This window comes from Saccostrea cucullata, unplaced genomic scaffold, assembly GCF_032062105.1.
Source record: "Saccostrea cucullata isolate Sc308-1 unplaced genomic scaffold, CSIRO_AGI_Scuc_v1 ctg4604, whole genome shotgun sequence".
In the NCBI taxonomy this organism is placed as follows: domain Eukaryota; kingdom Metazoa; phylum Mollusca; class Bivalvia; order Ostreida; family Ostreidae; genus Saccostrea; species Saccostrea cuccullata.
In genome coordinates this window covers 30086-49159 of record NW_026933737.1, presented here as the reverse complement: position 1 = coordinate 49159, position 19074 = coordinate 30086, and positions in this window count along the sequence as shown.

The window sequence follows — 19074 nt, the reverse complement described above, 5'->3', positions numbered from 1 at the left end:
AAAACTAAAACCTTTACAAAGGAAATTATACAAGGAGAGCGAATTAAAGAAAAATGTGAAGTACATTGTATTCGAAAAAGGATTTAATGGGTGGACATTGGGATATACTGTGTTAAATGTATTGAGATAGTACTTAATTCTTTCAGAAATATTTGACGCTGTGTTTACACATTACATCGCAGTTTAGTGTGTTCCACTGTTACAACGAATGTTGATGTTCAGATAAAGTAAGCTGATTTCTGTTAAATCGAATGGAATGAAACTTCACACATCAACAAAACAAATATCTTAACATATTATATTGTGCTGATCTATAATTTCTAGTGAGCAAGATTGACATTGTCCACGAACTTTTCACACAACCCTTATTTATTTTTATTAGAATTTTTTTTCACAGAAACAATTTGTGAATAAATAATTAGAAAAATGAGTTCTAAAGAGGCAAGAAATGTATTTCAAAGAATTGCATGATACATATTTCAATGAAGAATGTTAAATTTATTAGTATTGATTGATTGATTGTATATTGTACAAACGTACCTCTCGAGAATTTTTTTTTTTTTGGAGACGCCACCATGTGCCGGTGAGGAGCTGCACATTTTATCTAAAACTCGGCACTCAGGGCCAATGAGCAGGGATGAATCTCTTTTGTGTGAATTCCTACTGCAACATGTGACCTTGATTTATACGGTCTCATCCGAAGAAATGGTCTCCAACTTCGACATTGGGATTCGAATCCGCTATTAAGGACTTCTTACTTTGCGACGCTAGAGCACACGCTGTAACCACTGCGCCACGCGAGCGACTATTTATTTGTGGAAAAAAAACTCTTTAAATTTACTTTAAATTGACTGTTTAGTAGTAACATACTGACAATCCTGCTATTTACTGACAATGTTAACCGAAGTTCCACTATTCATATACATGTACCCATAAATACTTCAAGTAGAGAATAAACTATATTTTCAACTATTGAATATATATGAGTTGCGTCAAGCGAAAAGGGACCTTCGTGACATAAAAGTAATTGCGTCACAATAGTGCTTCAAAGACATGACGTCCCGCCACTGCGTTTGTCGAAAAAAAATCACACGATAAAGCAAAACAAAAATTTATTTGCGTAATACTAATGTTAAAAAAATGACACGCCTATAATTGTCCGAAAAAAAATGATTAATGTCGTCAATTCATAGATTTACTGGTAATTTTTCCAAAATAGTTTTTTAACTTTTTTAATTTTTGATAGTTCATGAATGGTCTTATTAATGAGAAATGAAAAATGTCTATGAACAAATCCATGTACGTTTTTACCTCAGTAAATTTCGCGGCTTTGACCTTTCCGGCTGAGCTCCTGACTCTATGTACAGATAAGTGGTCTCCTGCATTTAAATAAATGTTTTAACAGATTTTTTTTTAATTTTTTTTTATTTTTGGTGTGGGTTGGGGGTTACATATTACACGTTCCATGTTGTTACTCCGTTAGTCAGAAAGGCCCGAGAATTAGGGACTCAATGCCCAAAGTTTGTTATCAGAGATTAAGTAATCGAATCAAGTTACTGATAATAGCATATATATAGTTTCAATAGCATTGTGTCAATACATATACATGTAGTAGGAAAAACATGAAATTAAAGCACTGCTAGGAAACTGTTGCAATGACATGAAGGATGAAGCGGCGAAAACCATACGGACTTGTGTATCTCCTCTTCAACACCGTCATCTTTGGCGCAACACTGTGGTTTGAAAACTGACGTAATAATGGTGAAGATAATCAACAGTGGTCAATTTATAAACTATCCGGAGGTCCTGTATTAATTGCTTAAATTTATTGAAAAAAATTGATAAAAGCTAAATATGTTAACTTTGGGTTAAACTGATGTTGTTAATTTCAAGTCGAGCATTAAGGGCGATGATTTAAAGTCAGACTAATATACATTTATTTAGTTTTATTTTCTGATTTGAAGTTTACTAGTTTTATTTAAGGCAAACACAGTAGTTCCAGACATTTGAATTGAGCTTGTAATCTTGCATTATATTATATAATTCAATGGTTTGATTAATCCCCCCAAGACACACCCTCGTGTGTGCGTACTTTTTTTGATGTGCTTTTGTTCGTTTTAAATTGCTACGGAAAGGAATCTTTTCAAGAATTAATTCCGTTTTTTTCTTTATTCTCTCTCTTGATTTCCTTAATTTGTTTTCTTTTTAATTATTTTTTTATTGATAATTTCGATTTTACTTGATTATGTTGATCGTTTTCGTTTTTACGTATTAATTTACTATTTTTTTTTTATTTTTGAACATAGACACTTTAAAAAAATGGCAATGCCCCTTCCCCCTCCTTCTCTAAAAAGATCGCTCATATATTTGATCAATTAATTAAGTTCCAGATCATTAATTGCCTTTAATTCACATCATCAGTCTAGTGGTAGTATATGTTTTTCAAACACTATCGCAATAGTTCCGTTTTCTGTCTCATACACTGTAGACGTTTTTGCAGAGGAAATAAGAATTTCATATTTGGAAGATGTGCAACCCCTTTGTTGATGTTGCCGTACACCTATCTCAATTTACACTGCAATTGTGCAATCAATGATTATTTACGCTCGTGCATGTTGTGACCTCTTAATGATATTGTCTGATGACTCCTTTTTTTAAAATCCTGTTTGATTGTAAAATAACGTACTTTTATAGCAAATGAAGATTCTCTCTACATGTATGTGTATGTTTACTGCGTATAATTTTAAAAATATATACATTCTGTATATTTTAGCTCTACTGGTCAGAGACCAGAAGAGCTTATGCGATAGTAATGCGTCCGGTGTCCGTCCGTCTGTCTGTAAACAGTTTTTCAAAATGCTACTCCTCCTACAGTTTTGGTCTAATTTCAATATAACTTGGCACACAAGTAGACTACACTAAGATACATAATTCTGTGTATCGGATTCTGATATCAATGAACGGTGTTGCTGTGGTTACTAAAAATAGAAATTTCTGTTAAATTCTTTAAAACTGCTACTTCTCCTACAGTTTTGATCTGATTTCAGTATACGTTGGCATACAAGTAGAATACACTAGGATACATAATTCTGTGTATCGGTTTTGGTTTCGATGACCGGTGTTGCTGTGGTTACTAAAAATAGAAATTTCTGTTAAATTCTTTCAAAATGCTACTCCTCCTACAGTTTTGGTCTGATTTCAGTATAACTTGGCACACAAGTAGACTACACTAAGATACATAATTCTGTGCATAGGTTTTTGATTTCGATGAATGGTGTTGCCGTGGTTACTAAAAATAAAAATTTCTGTGAAATTCTTTCAAAATGCTACTCCTCCTACAGTTTTGGTCTGATTTCAGTATTACTTGGTAAACAAGTAGAATACACTAAGATACATAATTCTATATATGGGTTTTTGATTTTGATGAATGGTGTTGTCGTGGTTACTAAAAATAGAAATATCTGTAAAATTGTTCCAAAATGCTACTCCTCCTACAGTTTTGATCTGATTTCAATATAACTTGGCACACAAGTAGAATACAATAAGATACATAATTCTGTATATCGAATTTTAATTTTGATGACCGGTGTTGCCGTAGTTACTAAAAATAGAAATGTCTGTAAAATTGTTTCAAAATGCTACTCTTCCTACAGTTTTGGTATGATTTCAGTATAACTTGGCACACGAGTAGACTACACTAAGAACAAAAAGAGACTTTATCAACGATCATTATTCTATTTAATGCTGTTTATAAAGTTTCAAATCCCAGCTTCCTAAGTGCTTTCTCTTCCTTTGCTATAAGTTCAAACCAGTAGAGCTTCAGTCTCGACAGAGACTTATGGTTTCAATTATGTATGAAAGAAAGTTTGATCCTGTTACAACCTGACTATAACAATAAAAAGTTGCGTTTGAAAAAAAAATACTGAGTTTTGTAAATAATATCCTATTATCATCATTAATTCGTGACTACAATTTTTTTATTTCTTTCTTTAATTCTTTTTCTTTCTTTTCTTTTTTTTTTTGGATATCACTCGGAGCTTCTCCGATGGCTCGCACCTGTTTGAATTCAGTGAAGCCGAGTCAGGCGAGGATTGCCGATTGTACAAATGCATGATAACAAAATAATGTTGAGAATAAATTGAAAGAAATTTCCTCCGATGGCAGCGTGTATACGTATAATATATGATTTGGATTTTCAGGGGATGAGACCAATGCTTCCTTACACCATTTAAATATATATTGCCTTGTTCTATCTTTGAGAAGCTGAATATGAATAAATCTTATTATTTACATGTACCTGTAACTGTGTATCAAATGTTTAGATTGTACAGTTAGAATGTCATCCGGTAGCACTGAATTGGTCAATAAAATATTGAAATGAATCAACGTAGATAACACGTGAATGGGTGGCACAGAAAAAATGCTTATACATGTGTAAACTATATACATGTATTAATTAAGTATACTCTGAAAGTATGAATTTAATGTCTGAATTTTATTGTTGTCCGACTAATTGTTTTGCAACATGCCTAAATATCTACATAACTTAGATATTTTTATCGTTATATTTTTTTTGCTAAACAAATTCAATTCCTTAATATTTTTAACATATGAATAAAATGCAAGAGTTTCTCTTTAAAAATTGTACAACATACGATATTTATCTTTAACAAAATTTAAACAATTGCAATTAAGCAAAGTAACGTGTCTTTGTTCCATGGCAAGTACAACGAGCCGGGCACATTTTTGATTTCTGAAGGAGTCCACCCCACCCCCCGTTTCCCCATATAGTTAAGTCATAATTATTAATACAATGTGTAATGGTATATTTTATTTGATTTTAGCATCTTAAATTAATGTCATATAGGCAAGTAACATCGTTAGAGAGGGGGGGGGGATAAACAGAAAGGTTTAATCTAATTTGAATTGGGGAATTTTCCACACTTTAATATAATTTTCGATTGAAATGAAATAAACAGACATCGAATTTAAAAACAGTGTGATATAATTGATAAGTAAAAAAAAAATAACAATGTCTGAAAATATTTGTCACCTCTTTTTGCTATAAACGTAAATTAAACATTCTTAGATATTTTTTTCGACAAGTGTATATGCTATGCCCCCTTTCGCATAAGCAACAAACTTGATTTTCCTGTGCATTGAGTTCACAAGAGCATTTATTTTTTTCAAAGCATTATAAGTCAACCCTTCCAACGGTAGTCTTAATGGGTGAAATTGGCTGTATTATTCCAAAGTCAACATATCCCCCCGCTCAAGCGAATCCCGCGATTTTTCGATTTAGGATAGAATATACAGAACCCAGCAGGTTTGGTACTTGTTTATGTTTGTAAAGAAGTATCGACAAATATTAGCTAAATTTTTCCAGTGTAGACATGCTAAAAAATATTACGCAAACGACGCGTACGTGCGCGTTTGAGAGTAAAATCGACGTAAACTGGCAGAGCCCACCGGTGGGCCAAAATTATAGCAAAGAGTTTCTGTCAGTTTAGGGTGAAAAAAGTGAGTATGTTTGTCTGCTGTATAAATATCAGTTTCGGTGATAATGCCTTGACAATAACCGAGGTGGCGTGATGAAAAGCTCTATCTTGTTGTGACATTGGTAAGCGTCAACGTCACCGTCATGGTTGGTTGGAAACATTTAAAGTTTACTCTCAGACAACCAAAAACCACTTTTATTTGGTTGAAAAGTTGAAAACATTCTGTAAATCAGCATGTTTTTGCCTTTTTATTCACTTATGCAATATTGAATTCAATAACTGAACCCACAGTAGATTCCGTCAGCCATACCACGATTGCAAGAAATTTATACTGACTGCAAATATACAAAAACGATGTCTATAACTCTAATGCATAGTATGGTACTACAAAATTTTATTACAAAATTATCATCATTAAAGCCATATATGGCGTAACTGATCAAAAAAAATATTTTTTGAAAAATACAAAATTAAGTAAAGAAATATAGTTAATACATTCAAATTAAAGCTTTTCATATAACTCTGAACACGGAGAACACCTCGTCTCATCTAAAAATACAATTTTATCTTCTCTGTACTGTGTTATTTAAATCTTTTGCATTTTCTTCCGATACGGAGAAAATTCCGAGAATCAAATTTAAATTGTGATATCTTTATAACGCAATTGACTTAGATTTTGTAATTTACGGAAAAGTTCTATCTTTATATAAAGTAATGATACAAATAATAAGTTCTTATAATTTTAGTCTAATAATTTTCATTGCACATACGCCATATATGGCTTTAACATGCACGTGTTTTTGACTTTTTTTTCATTTCCCCTACGTGATGCCATACATTTCATGGTTGAATAGTTTTGACCAGCGATTAAAGTGCAAGGTAAACAAAATAAACATCTGACCAATTTTCATAATTTTCGGTCACATAGTCAGAAAATTTTCCCACATCATGTTCTTGTGCGTTTCTCTTTCCTTTCAGTATAGATTACATTTCAATTTAATAAAAAAAAATAGAAGCCACGCTTTACAATTTTTGAAATGTTTTCCTACTTTCGGTTTTACAAAAACGATCTATATAAATCCAGATTTTGTTGATTAAAATCTTATTTACTAACTATATCTCCCAATAACACTTTTTCCACCCTTGTTTTATCCACATTATATTAATTTAAGCAATTTCATATCCTTTTACTGCTCAAGGGTAGTTACATAGTCAGCTTCAAGCGACGGGATTTCTTACGTGGATGTTTCAGGTTTCACACCTCTGCTGCATTAAATAGACAAAGGGACTTATATGTTTATATTGAATAAACACAGGAGCTTGCCAGAACTCGTATAATTTTGTATGGTATATCTAAAAAAATCATTTTTGCTGCTTTTGAATTTCATTTCGCTACTTTTGAAGAAAAATTCGCAATAAGTGTCAATGGCGCATCACAACTCGAGTCCTGATTGATTGATTAAAGGCAGAAATGTTAAGTAACGCCTTCTTAAATATCTGGTCTAAGTACATGTAGTCCTGTCAATCAAGTGCCTGAAGGTCCATGATTGGATGCTGGAACTTGATTGACATTTAAATAATGGTCCAATGTTTGGTCTCATAGGGACCTTCAAATTAACTTTTGATCCTTTCATGTTTACCGAACATGGTAATGCATTATAGAGAAAATCTATATTTATGAACATTTTTAGATTGCTATTATATTAATTGAATATACCTTTAGTATTTCATAAGATTATATAACATAATATGCATTTTAAACAATAAACCTCTTGTACATAAAAGTTTTTTTTTCAAAAGAAAAAGAAGGTACTAATTATAAAATGCTAAATTCGCTTTTTGGGATCGCTATATTAGATTTGTGGTTTGGTTTCTGTGTTTGTTCCTTGTCTGCAACGAGTTCGCTTCAGGTGCGCTCCGGATTCGCTTTCTGCTAGGTTGTGTCCAGTCTGCACTATTATAGTTAGTTTTAAATTCACTGAATTCTACTATTTTAAAAATAATGTAATACTGTGTATGTACTTTACCGTTTAGAACCATAATGAAACCAAATGATGTCATCAGGAATACAGATTCAAGAGCCGATAATATCAATTAATGATCATAGGCATCGGAAGCAATTGAAAAGGGGCGGGGGGGGGGGGGGGAGGCTAAACCATAAAAAAGGTAAATCCCAATTTTCGTTGCCTATATAACGTATCTATTTGCAAAAAAAGGCGGCAATGCCTCCCCCAGGCCCCCCGGTTCTGACGCCTATGATAAATACTACTCACGATTATTATAGAACAAACTATACAAACAAACGAACATTCAAACAGAGTAAGCTAAAATTAAAAGACGTTGAAATAACAGTTATTCCAGGACTGTTAAATACCCAAGTAAACAAAACAAAGAAGAAAGTGTAAATAAATTAGTCATTTTACTCTCCTCAGAAGTCAATGTCTATAATTATACTATAAAATACAATTAAGCGCATTGAAGTGGTAACATTTTCCGTTTGAATAAAATGTTCTGAGTCATATTTTAAACGCCAATTTCAACATAATAACACCGCCCATATTTGTAGAAACGAATAAGGAATATCTGTAGTCATGTTTTAGGACACCCTTTTCTTCACGACAAGCAATATGACCTACATTGAAACGAAGATTAAAAAACATTACAAGGGAGAGTTAGAGACTCTCTGCTTCTGTAAAACACAAATTGCAACGAATATGAACATATTTTTGTACTTATTATGTCTATTGAAGTTACCACAACACGTTTCGGTTGAACACGTGTTTACTCGGTATTTATTTAGACCGTCAATTTCATTGGCTATTATATTTATGGAAAATCTGTTCTACCTATTCGAAAAAACAAATTGACCGTTTTACCAATTTCTAAAGAAGGGCGTTTCATAAGATGACAGTAAACGTTCTAAAGAAACTCATTTTAACGTTCCATTCGAACAGAAAATTTTAACACTTCAATGCGCTTCATTGTACTTAATCTTGAAAAAACTTAAGGAGGGGGAATTAACCATGAAGGACGGAAGCCTAAACTCGGGTGAATAAGTAGTGGAAAAATAACAACAAGGCTATTCGAATGAGTAATCCAGAATACCGGTAGGTTAACAAAGTTAAAACAATAAATCACAATAAATTTAAAATAAATTACAGGAAATATTTACAATGGAACACTGTAATTGTGACAAACAAAATTATGTTGGTTTCAAACTTTTTATATCAAACTTCAAGCACAGCTTGTCGAACTCCTTCAGAATTCAAAGGTTTTTCATGTTCATAGGCAAACCAGAACTTCAAAATATTTGGTTTTTCTTTAATTATTAAAGCTTATACCGTATAAGTAGAAATTTTAGCGAGGATTTAATTTTGGCATTATTAGCGAGGGTGATGAGATCGCTAAAATTACATATCGCTAAAAATTTATCGCGTTTTATTTATAATAGACTCATGAATGAACAATTTACAATCGCTAAAATTAAATCTCGCTAAAATTTAAATACCAGTTTTTAGGGACAAATCGCTAAATTTGCGTCTCGCTAAAATTTCCACTTATACGGTATTTAATTTCTAATTGTAAAATGGGTGAACTGTTCAAGGAATTACTTTTTTAAACAAAAAATACATGTAGTTGCTTTCTGACCTTGCTTTGTTAATTGGTAGATCAATTCAATGTATTGAATTATTAAAATTCAATTCAATCAAGTAATAAATACAGTCTCTTAAGCTGCACTCATGGCTGCTCTTCGTAGCTGACATAGAAACGCACATCAAGTGCATTGAACATTGTTAGTTAATGATAAAGTTTTTGGAAGATCTACCCACCTGTTGTGTGCGAGTAACAGATTCGTTCTTGTTTGCTTAAATTGCTCGAAACACAGATTTGTTTGAAATCTAGCTACTTCACTTAAATTCAATACAGCCATAATAAATGTCATTCATTCTTAATGGGGCATCATTTTGATGCATAAAGGCAATAGAAGTCATTTTGAAAAAGAAAAGAATTAATGTATATTCACTATATAATCATAAAAGCCCTGCCCTAACACCCCTTGACCCAGTAGCAATGAAAATCGCAATTTCTGAAGAGACATTCCTGGTCATCATAACAATACATTCAGTTAATTTGTTTAATACCCAGGAGCAGATCTAGAGGAAAAGATTTTAAGTGAAATAATGCACTTTCACTATATATTCTTTATAGCCCCACCCTAACACCAGAAGCCCAGACCCAGAGTTCATGAATTTTACAAAATTAATAAAGGGCTCCTTACTTTATTCAATTATGCCAACAGTTTGACTGCTTGATGTTCAAGAGTGAAAATGAATATTTTAAAAAATTAATTTTGGAGAATTTAGTCCAACCTTTCAGGTCCTAAGGGACCAGGGACCATGAAATTCATAAATATTATTTCCCTTTACCCATATATGCTTTATACCAAATTTGGTTTAAAATTGGTCAGTAGTTTTAGAGAAGAAGCTAAAAATGTTCAAAAGTTTACGACCGACGTACGACTGACGACGGACTACGTACGGCGACGGACAAAAACAGCAATTATTTTTGAATTCCCTTTTGAATTTCTTTTCTTGGCTTTAATTACATTTTTGGAAGCAATTCTTATTTTTCCCTATTAACACTTAAATGAATGCGTAAGCTTAGAAATTGAGTTAAATAAACATGCAGTAGATACGCGACCCCCCCCCACACACACACACACACGCACACACCACAACATACAAAGCCAAGATACTGATACTGCACAAATAAAAACTTTATGTTTAACGTTAGGCTTGAAAAAAATGCACGATTTTTCACGCAAAAAATAAAATGGCTTATTATATAGTTTATTTGAATAATAAATAACTATTGTTGCAAGTCATAAACTTTGGAGAACTGAAAGAAATATATAAAATCAAAAGATAGGTTTTCTGTGAATTTTTATTGTATTGGATTTTATGCAGTACATGTAAGGTGGGATAAGATTAAAAAAAACATCAAAAAGGCATTTTAACTTTATCATCTTTCCATTTGTAAATTTTTAAAATTAGCAGTCTTTTTCCACTACAATTTTTTGTAGAATTCTTAAAATAAAGTAAGTATCGGGATAAAAGTAACCCCGACAATACCTAGTGTCGTGTACATTCGCATTAAAAATTATGTTTGAATATAATCCGTAAGATACTTATTTTGTCGTCGGCTGCGAGGCGCAGTGGTAAAGGCGTTTGATCAAGAGTCACTGATTCTTACGTCGCGGGCTCAAATCCCACTCTGGAATGTGGAACACGTTGAGGTCGTAAAAGCCGATGTCCCTTGCTACAGCAGGTGCTGGCAAGAAAAAGATCTCTTGCTGCTAAATAACGCTGAATGCCGAATATAGGTCAAATTTTTTAACTCTCTGGATCGGCAAGTACGTGGTCTTGTCTCCATGGAAATTAAAACAACAAACAAACAAACGAGAACTAATTTGTACGCATGTATGCGTAGTAATGCGCAGTCGCTGGACATATTGGTATTGCACGCACGAAAACTATGTCTGGAGACATTCTCGGAAATGGCTGGGGCAATGTTGCTTAACTTTTCATAATGATATCAAGCAGCTGTATTTGTGCAGAAAATATTTGTCAGTTTCAATATGGCTACGGTTTACATGGAAACGTAAAAAGTGAAGAAAATCGTCCAAGAGTGTTCTCGGTGATCCCCTACACTTTCGCGATGAATCTTTATAGAAAAAAATACATATAAACAGTGATTTAGATAAGCAAATGGCATTTTAAATTTTCAAACCACCCATCGTAAACATGGAAATAAAAAACAGTAAGAAATGATTAAATTTTTCGCAAACTTTGCAGGCAATTATTTTCAAAGTTATGAAGATCGTTCCTTACATTCTATCAGAGTATTTCCTATCTAAAATTTTAGAATCTTTTGCAAAAATTAGCGAATGAAAGAAACAGAAAAATGGTACTATATGCAATATGCAATATGATATATCTCTGTTAATTCGATACGCAAAAGCATGCTTTACGTATTAACGATTTCTATAATGAGGTAAATTATTGACAAATATGTTAGTGAAACAAGAATTTCAGCAATTTCGTTTAAAGTCATCATTTCGTGAGTGATATGGTCGATAAAGTGACTTTTTAAGATAATACAATAGATCATTCAGTCAAATGCTGACTTACGTTTTTCATACCCATTATTAGTCCATAATTTACACACTGAATTGTCAACGGTGTTTTCTTCATTTCCCTATCACGACAAGGAGATCACGGCGGGTGTGACTAGTCGGCAGGGGATGCTCAAACTCCATGGCACCTGATTTATTCATATTTTGTATTCATTTGATAAATGGATTTTTTATCTTAACATATTGTCAAATAAATAAGTTCAAAACAAACAAAGATATCAAACTACTATTCGTTATCTCCATATGTTTCATGCATAAAGCGAACCTACCTCTTTTCACAGATTAAAAAAGACAACATACTTTAAATACTGATTTTATTAGATTAGATTCGACCGATTTATTTTAGAATCAAGATTCAGGTCAAGTTCAATATTATACAATACATGTATTAAAACATTGTTGGCAATGGCCTGTGTGATGTTAACTCATTTTTTCAAAAGATTATATATTTTTTTTTTAAATAAAACGATGTTAACATATTGTATCTATAGTTGATACTACCGATTTGGAATAAATAAATTAGATATAAATAACTAAACTTATCGAGGCCGAGTCTACTTATTTTTACCCTATGGATTTTGATTATTTTTTCAATTTATTGTCATCAAAATGAAGATATAGGCCTCAACGCCTCTCAGGATGAACCTCGTGTTGATGCCCTGGATATTTGTCAGGACGTGATAAAGCCAATGGTTTCTACAGAGTAGGCTATGCTGCAAGGCACGATGCAAAAAATGTCTTTGTTTAATTCGCAGCTGTAGCATATTCAAATCATTGTTTTTACTACTTGGACAACTTTTCAAATGTTTTTCACTATGCATTTTATCACGACATTATTATCCAGGAAATCATAACGATTTCCTTTCATATCTTACACACACTCAGGCTGATGAGTACCCGTTGTTAGCTTTTTCTATTTTGATCTGGTCACAAACCAAAAAAGAGTAGATCCTGAAAAGAAAACATATTCCTTTCTTCCTAAAAGATATCACAAATTAACAAGAAAAAAAGCAAAATCCCCCACTAACAAAAATCTAAAGACTATATTAGTCATATATCCTTGGGGGGGGGGGGAAGAAATAAAACAGGATGACGGTACACTACAAATGAAGAAAATTAATTTTACCTACATATTAGCTAAATTTGTAAAATGCATAAGATATTTGCGCAATACCTTCTTACTATGTACAATCTGACTCATACACTCTATTTCATTTTAAATGTAATGAGGGCAATTTGATTTCTGAGTAAAACAACTATTGATTACAAAAAATAATAAGGTTTATGAAGAAAATATGTTAGAATACGTAAGGAAAAATACAACCATCTACACATATGCTCATTTGCTTTCGTCGACCTCCTTACACCGCTTTTTAAACTTTGCGTATGATTCATACACAATACTGAGAAAGAAAATAGAACCACCACATATGCTTGCTCCAATTAACACTTGTTGCCACATGGGTAACTTTTTAAATTGTTCCCACGTAGATAATTCTTCTTCCTCTCCTGCCACTGTCGTTGTTCTGGGAATGAATATTTTACTATACCGACAGGATATGAATTTCTTGGCGAATTTATAATTGAAATGAGCTTTTCCATAAATAGTGGTGTAATGTTTAGAAAAGTCACTTGACGCAGAAAAGGTCAAATCTAAGCCATTCTCTGGTTGAAAAAGTTGATGCAATTCTAGTTTATAGAGGAAAGAATCAGAGTCATTTACCAATGAATTGCTTTTTTCAGGAAACCAAATGACAGTGACATAATTTTTTTCCTGAAGTTTGAGTACCATCATAGAAGGAAGTTTGCCGGATGCTGTAATATTACCCTCTATTTCTTTTTCTGTCGCTATTAAGGTGAAAAAATACCATGGAAATTCCTTCTTAAGACGATTAGCAATTGATTTTAAATTGTTGTTTTCACCAACAATATAATAAATTCTGTCCACACCTTCATTCTGATCACAAGAGTCTTTATTTTGACAGCGCAAATATACACGTTTTAAATGATCGAAAATTAACGACGTTTTATTTTTGCATTCCCCACTTACGGACGTAACATTTCTAAACTTTATACTTTCCGCCATCAAAATCGAAACGCATCCTTTCATATAAAGACCAAAAATGTATTTGAAGATTGACGTGATTTCAGTTCCATTGCATACTCCAGATTTTGAAATAATTTCATCAAAAAGGGATTGCTGATCAAATGTTATCGCTTTTCCGCGCAAAATATCTCCAATTTCCCAGAGGTATTGCAGTTTTCCATAACATTCTAAAATTCTATATTCAAAAACTCTTGAGTGTGGATCTTTCAAAAATGATAAATAGTTATTATAACAATTTTCGATTTCTCTTCCGTCCTCAGCTACCTGTTTTTGTAATACTGATATCTGAATAATTTTTGGAATTGAAGATACAATTTTCTTGACGACATCTAATTGAACAGAAAGAGTGTTTAAGCTTGTTTCCAAGTGTCGAAGAGAATTCAAAATTTCCGAATTAACCTGGGCATCAATGCTATCAGAGAGGAATGATATTGCTTCACCAACGCCGGGAACTTTCTCTACGAGTTTGGTTGCAATATCTTCGACTGCTTCCAGCTGCGGAACATCGTAATTGCTCTGCAATGTAGTAGTGAATGTTGCCAGTCCTGTATACACTTCTTGAACGGATCCAACAGCTTTGTAAATAGACACAACACTTTGAATCTTGAACACACAGAGAATCACAACACAAACAAATTTCCAATTTGTCATTCTAAAGAAACAATATTTTAATTAATATTAATATAATTAAGTAATTATGTAAAAATGCAGTTTAATGTATCCGACCCATATTAGGATAAAAAAAATTAAGCTTAAATATCAATTGTTTGTAAAATATCCCAATATTATTTTACAGCATTTAAGAGTTAGAAGGTATTTACCAAGAGAAATTTTCAAAAATTTTATTACCTAAGGAGAAATTAATTATTAAAGATTGCATTGAAGTCTATGGAAAGAAGTCAGTTTTTTAAGATAAAAAAGTAAATACTTCAAATATCAAAAAATGCTGTTGTGGAAAGATGTATTTGATCATTAGGAAAAGAAAAATAATTAGAAATATTTTTTTTTACCAGACAGATTTTGTTAAATTAATTTTTATTGCGTAAAATCAAAGGGAAATAATTTGTCAGGGGCAGGAAAAGGTCATAAAGAAGGACATGCCCAATTGTATATTCTGATACTAAAAGATGAAAATTAGTTCTAACTACACTGAGTATTCAGCCCATACATATCTCTAAGGCATTCAATTCCATCGAATTTTGGGCTAATATGGATCGGATACCTTAAGCTAGAATGGAAGAAATTAACATGGATGAGTAAATAAACAGCATAGACTTAATTCTTTACGGTGTAGCCTTCCATCTTTTTGTGATGTTATTCAATGCAGTATTCTGAATAAAAAGGTCGTCTGCATTGTTTGGAATTATCATTTCGTGATAAAACCTTAGAGTGTAGTTTGAATAATTGAAGTAGTGTAGTTAACTTATCTTTCCAATGTTTGAAAGATTTGATAATCTGCAAAATTTTTTGCACACTTATGATAGCAGTTGCCTTTTGAATGATATGCAAACACAATAAGTCGCAATTTGACGTGGGAATTATTTTTGAGCTGATAATATAATTTATGTTCCTTAGTTCTCCTGCCAGACAACTGGGCTTGTTTTTTTTTTTGTTTTTTTTTTTTTGGTTAAAGCAGGCAAAAACAAACAGCAATATTGAAGTGAAAAAATGTCATTTATTGAAGTAAATGACGTAAAATTAGTAAAAACATATTTACAATACAAGACAGGGGGTCATAAAGGGGGACTTAAATATAAAATATTACATATTATTACATATTGGATATATCACAATATTGCTCAATCTGACCCCCAGCACCATAATGTCATTGTAAATGTTATACATAGAAAAAAGGGGGAACAACCAGTAGACTAATTAAGAAAACAAAACATGGAAAAAACATTGGCATGTATAGTATATGTATCTTAGTTGACCCCCTACGAAACATAAAAAAATATAAATATACATGAAAATAAATGTGCTACATTGCTATATATTTCTGTGTACTGAAAAAAAGTTCTTGCGATCAAGAACACACTAGAAAAGATTAAGCAAGCAAGGTCATTGCATCGACTTCAGTTTTTAGGAGCAAGACTCTAGAAATCTGAAATGAGGTTTTAATATCATAGAAATAGCCTGATTCACCATTATTACCTTTTATCTAGCTTATTTAAATGAATATTGTCTTTTTGTAGAATAAAAATTTTTCGGTTAATTTAATTACTGTAAACCAACTTTTATTCTCGACGGCTTTATTTCGCCATTTATTGGGAGTAAACTAGTTTGCGACGGTTAATTTTTGCGATCAATTCTTTCAAAAACAGTTACATGTACTGTTTTCAAAAGAAAAGAGGATTTTAAGGACCCGTTCATGGTGAGAAATATTCGCGATGACAAAGCTCTAGCGAACCTCGCCAAAATTTCTCGCACGCAAATTAAAGTTGGTTTACAGTATAATTTTGCAACTTTTCAAAAAAAATTTCATTTCAGAGATTAACGTACTGATTTGTAAGCCTAACTAATCCTTGGCCCCAAAAAATTGCAAAGTTTTGGGTGATTTGCAAGAAGATTATACGAATTTGGATTTCGTTTTCATGATCTTTGGTCTGTGAAACCTTTCATTGTGTTTACAAACCCAAACGGCTAGTTATCGGAGCGTATGTCACCAAGATCAATAGAAGAATACAATTCTCGAGTTTTAAAAATTATTGAAAAATCCTCAGCTCCAGATTCCAGTAAAAACAAAAACACGGTCCAGATACGATATACTCTCCCGGCGAGCGAGCAAAAATGTTACCAGCAGCTGCCATTCGAAAATTAAAATTATAATTTCCTGAATTGAAAATGTCCACAACCAGTTCTGAAAGTACTCATGGGAGTTGAACATAGTGTAAAATAAAGTCTTTGATCGGGAGGTTAAGTGAGTGAACAATATTATCATTTTAAATACAGACAGCTGTTTCAGATTTTTTGTGTTGCAACAATCATAAGAAAGACATTGAGAGACATTACATTGCATAGCAAAATAAATGCATTTGCCATAATGCTTTCCTACCTACATAAGTCCTTATTTTATACCCCCTGCTTGAAAAGCCGTAGGGTGTTTATTTATCGGGATGTCCATCCTTCTGTTTGTTACGCCTTAGGTATACCCATCTCTTACACCACTGAATGAAATTTTCATATATTTTTTATTATCTTTTGACGTTGTGCATCTTCTTTTACATTTTCATCCTACAAATATTTTGGGTTTCCAATTTCAAAACATGGACACTGCCATTATATTCATATTAGAGGCGGTTGATCATTTATATAATTCACTGCTCACAGTACCTCTAGTTATGTTCCCCAAACGAAGTTTGGGAACATATTGTTTTTACTTTTTCTGAATTTTCTTCTTTGTTCTCCGGTACTTTTTTGTCCGCGAGTGTTCTCGTAAACTACTCATCCGATCTAGGTGAAACCTTTTTAGGGTCACTAGGTATGTTATGTAGATGTGCGGAACGAAGGTCATTTTGCGCGCACATGCGTGCGTGTGCGCACACGTTTAACACGTGAAATGACCAATATAATAGATATAGCCGTTACTTTTTCAATTTTGGATGAAATGCTTTGAAACTCATAATACATGGACATATTAGTAGTATAGACATGACGACATGTCAAAATAGCAAGATCTCACGCGCATGCACGTGCGCTTCGCTCCGATTGGCTGAAACTAAAAGTCTAAAGATCTTTTTTGTTTTCTGACAAAATCCTTTGAAATTTTGAACAGATTCATACACTATGAAGATCTACAGCATGATAAATAAGAATTTTCATGAAAGCATGCGCAAGCACGTGTGCTGCAATCTGATAAGATTGGCTGAAACTTTAAATGTCTATAACTTTCTAAATTCTCAACGAAACGGGATGAAATTCAGAATATGAATAGGTATAATGGATTCCTACATTATGCAACTATCAAAAGTAAATGCAAGGACGTGCATGCACATGCGCCCACACACAATGCATTAAACGGCAGTATACTTGAGTTTTTGATGTTCATGCAGAATTAAGAACCTCTAAATGTCGAGACATGTAACATACTGAAGCATGCAAATTCTTTTGACCCTTGACCTTGAAACTTAAACATGAAATACATGTACATGTATCTAGAAATACCTTTCAGAGTTTATTTTGGTTGGCAGGATAAAAGTTAAAGAGGTGGTGGTTTTTAATGACCTTGACCTTTTATCCAAATGTCACAATCAATCTTAAGTTCTTGGAGTAAGATACAAGATTCAACCCCAACGTTAAATAGGTTAAGAATAAAAATACCCCCCCCCCTCCCCCTGCAAGAACCAAACAAATCAAATTAATGGCAACATAGAGAATCGCTGTTAAACTCAAATAACACCTCGGACCCACATCAAATTTCAGGAAAACTGCAGAAAAGAGTTCGAGGAAAGTGTATTAAAATATTTGATTTGAGTTTTCAAAGTATATAGAAATTATTAATTTACACAGGCACCTGAAGTATGGATAAACCCCCCCCTCTTTTTTTTTAATGAAAAAAAATGTAAGAGTGTATAATACTTCGAAAATATAAAATTTCCCCCTCCAATACATCTATATGTCGGTATATGCAAGCAGATTGTACTTTTTCTCACGTTTAAAGAATGGCCCTATTCGGTATATAAAAATACACAAGGTAAGAAACAAAAATTGTAAACAAAACAGGGGTGCTCCACTTCGAGACAGATTTCCAAGGTAATAACAGTGTTACCTATCATAATTTTGCAAACACTCTGTCTGGGAGATGTTCTTTTACTAGTCTCTTAAACCTAAACCCCGCCATTAGCGTTTGATATGCCGTAATCGAACGATTATTAATCGGATACATAAAATTTTCTCCATTGGCAGCGTTAAAGGAGGTTTTGGAGCTGCTTTTCTGTTTCGCCTTATCTGATTGGTTAATTGTAATATAGTTTAAATATCTAACCAAACAGATAAGGCGAAACAGAAAAGCAGCTCCAAAACCTCCTTTAACGCTGCCAATGGAGAAAATTTTATGTATCCGATTATTAATCGTTCGATTACGGCATATCAAACGCTAATAGCGGGATTAAGGTTTAAGAGACTAGTAAAAGAACATCTTCCAGAAAGAGTGTTTGCAAAATTATGATAGGTAACACTGTTATTACCTTGGAAGTCTGTCTCGAAGTGGGGCACCCCTGTTTTGTTTACAATTTTTGTTTCTTACCTTGTGTATTTTTATATACCGAATAGGG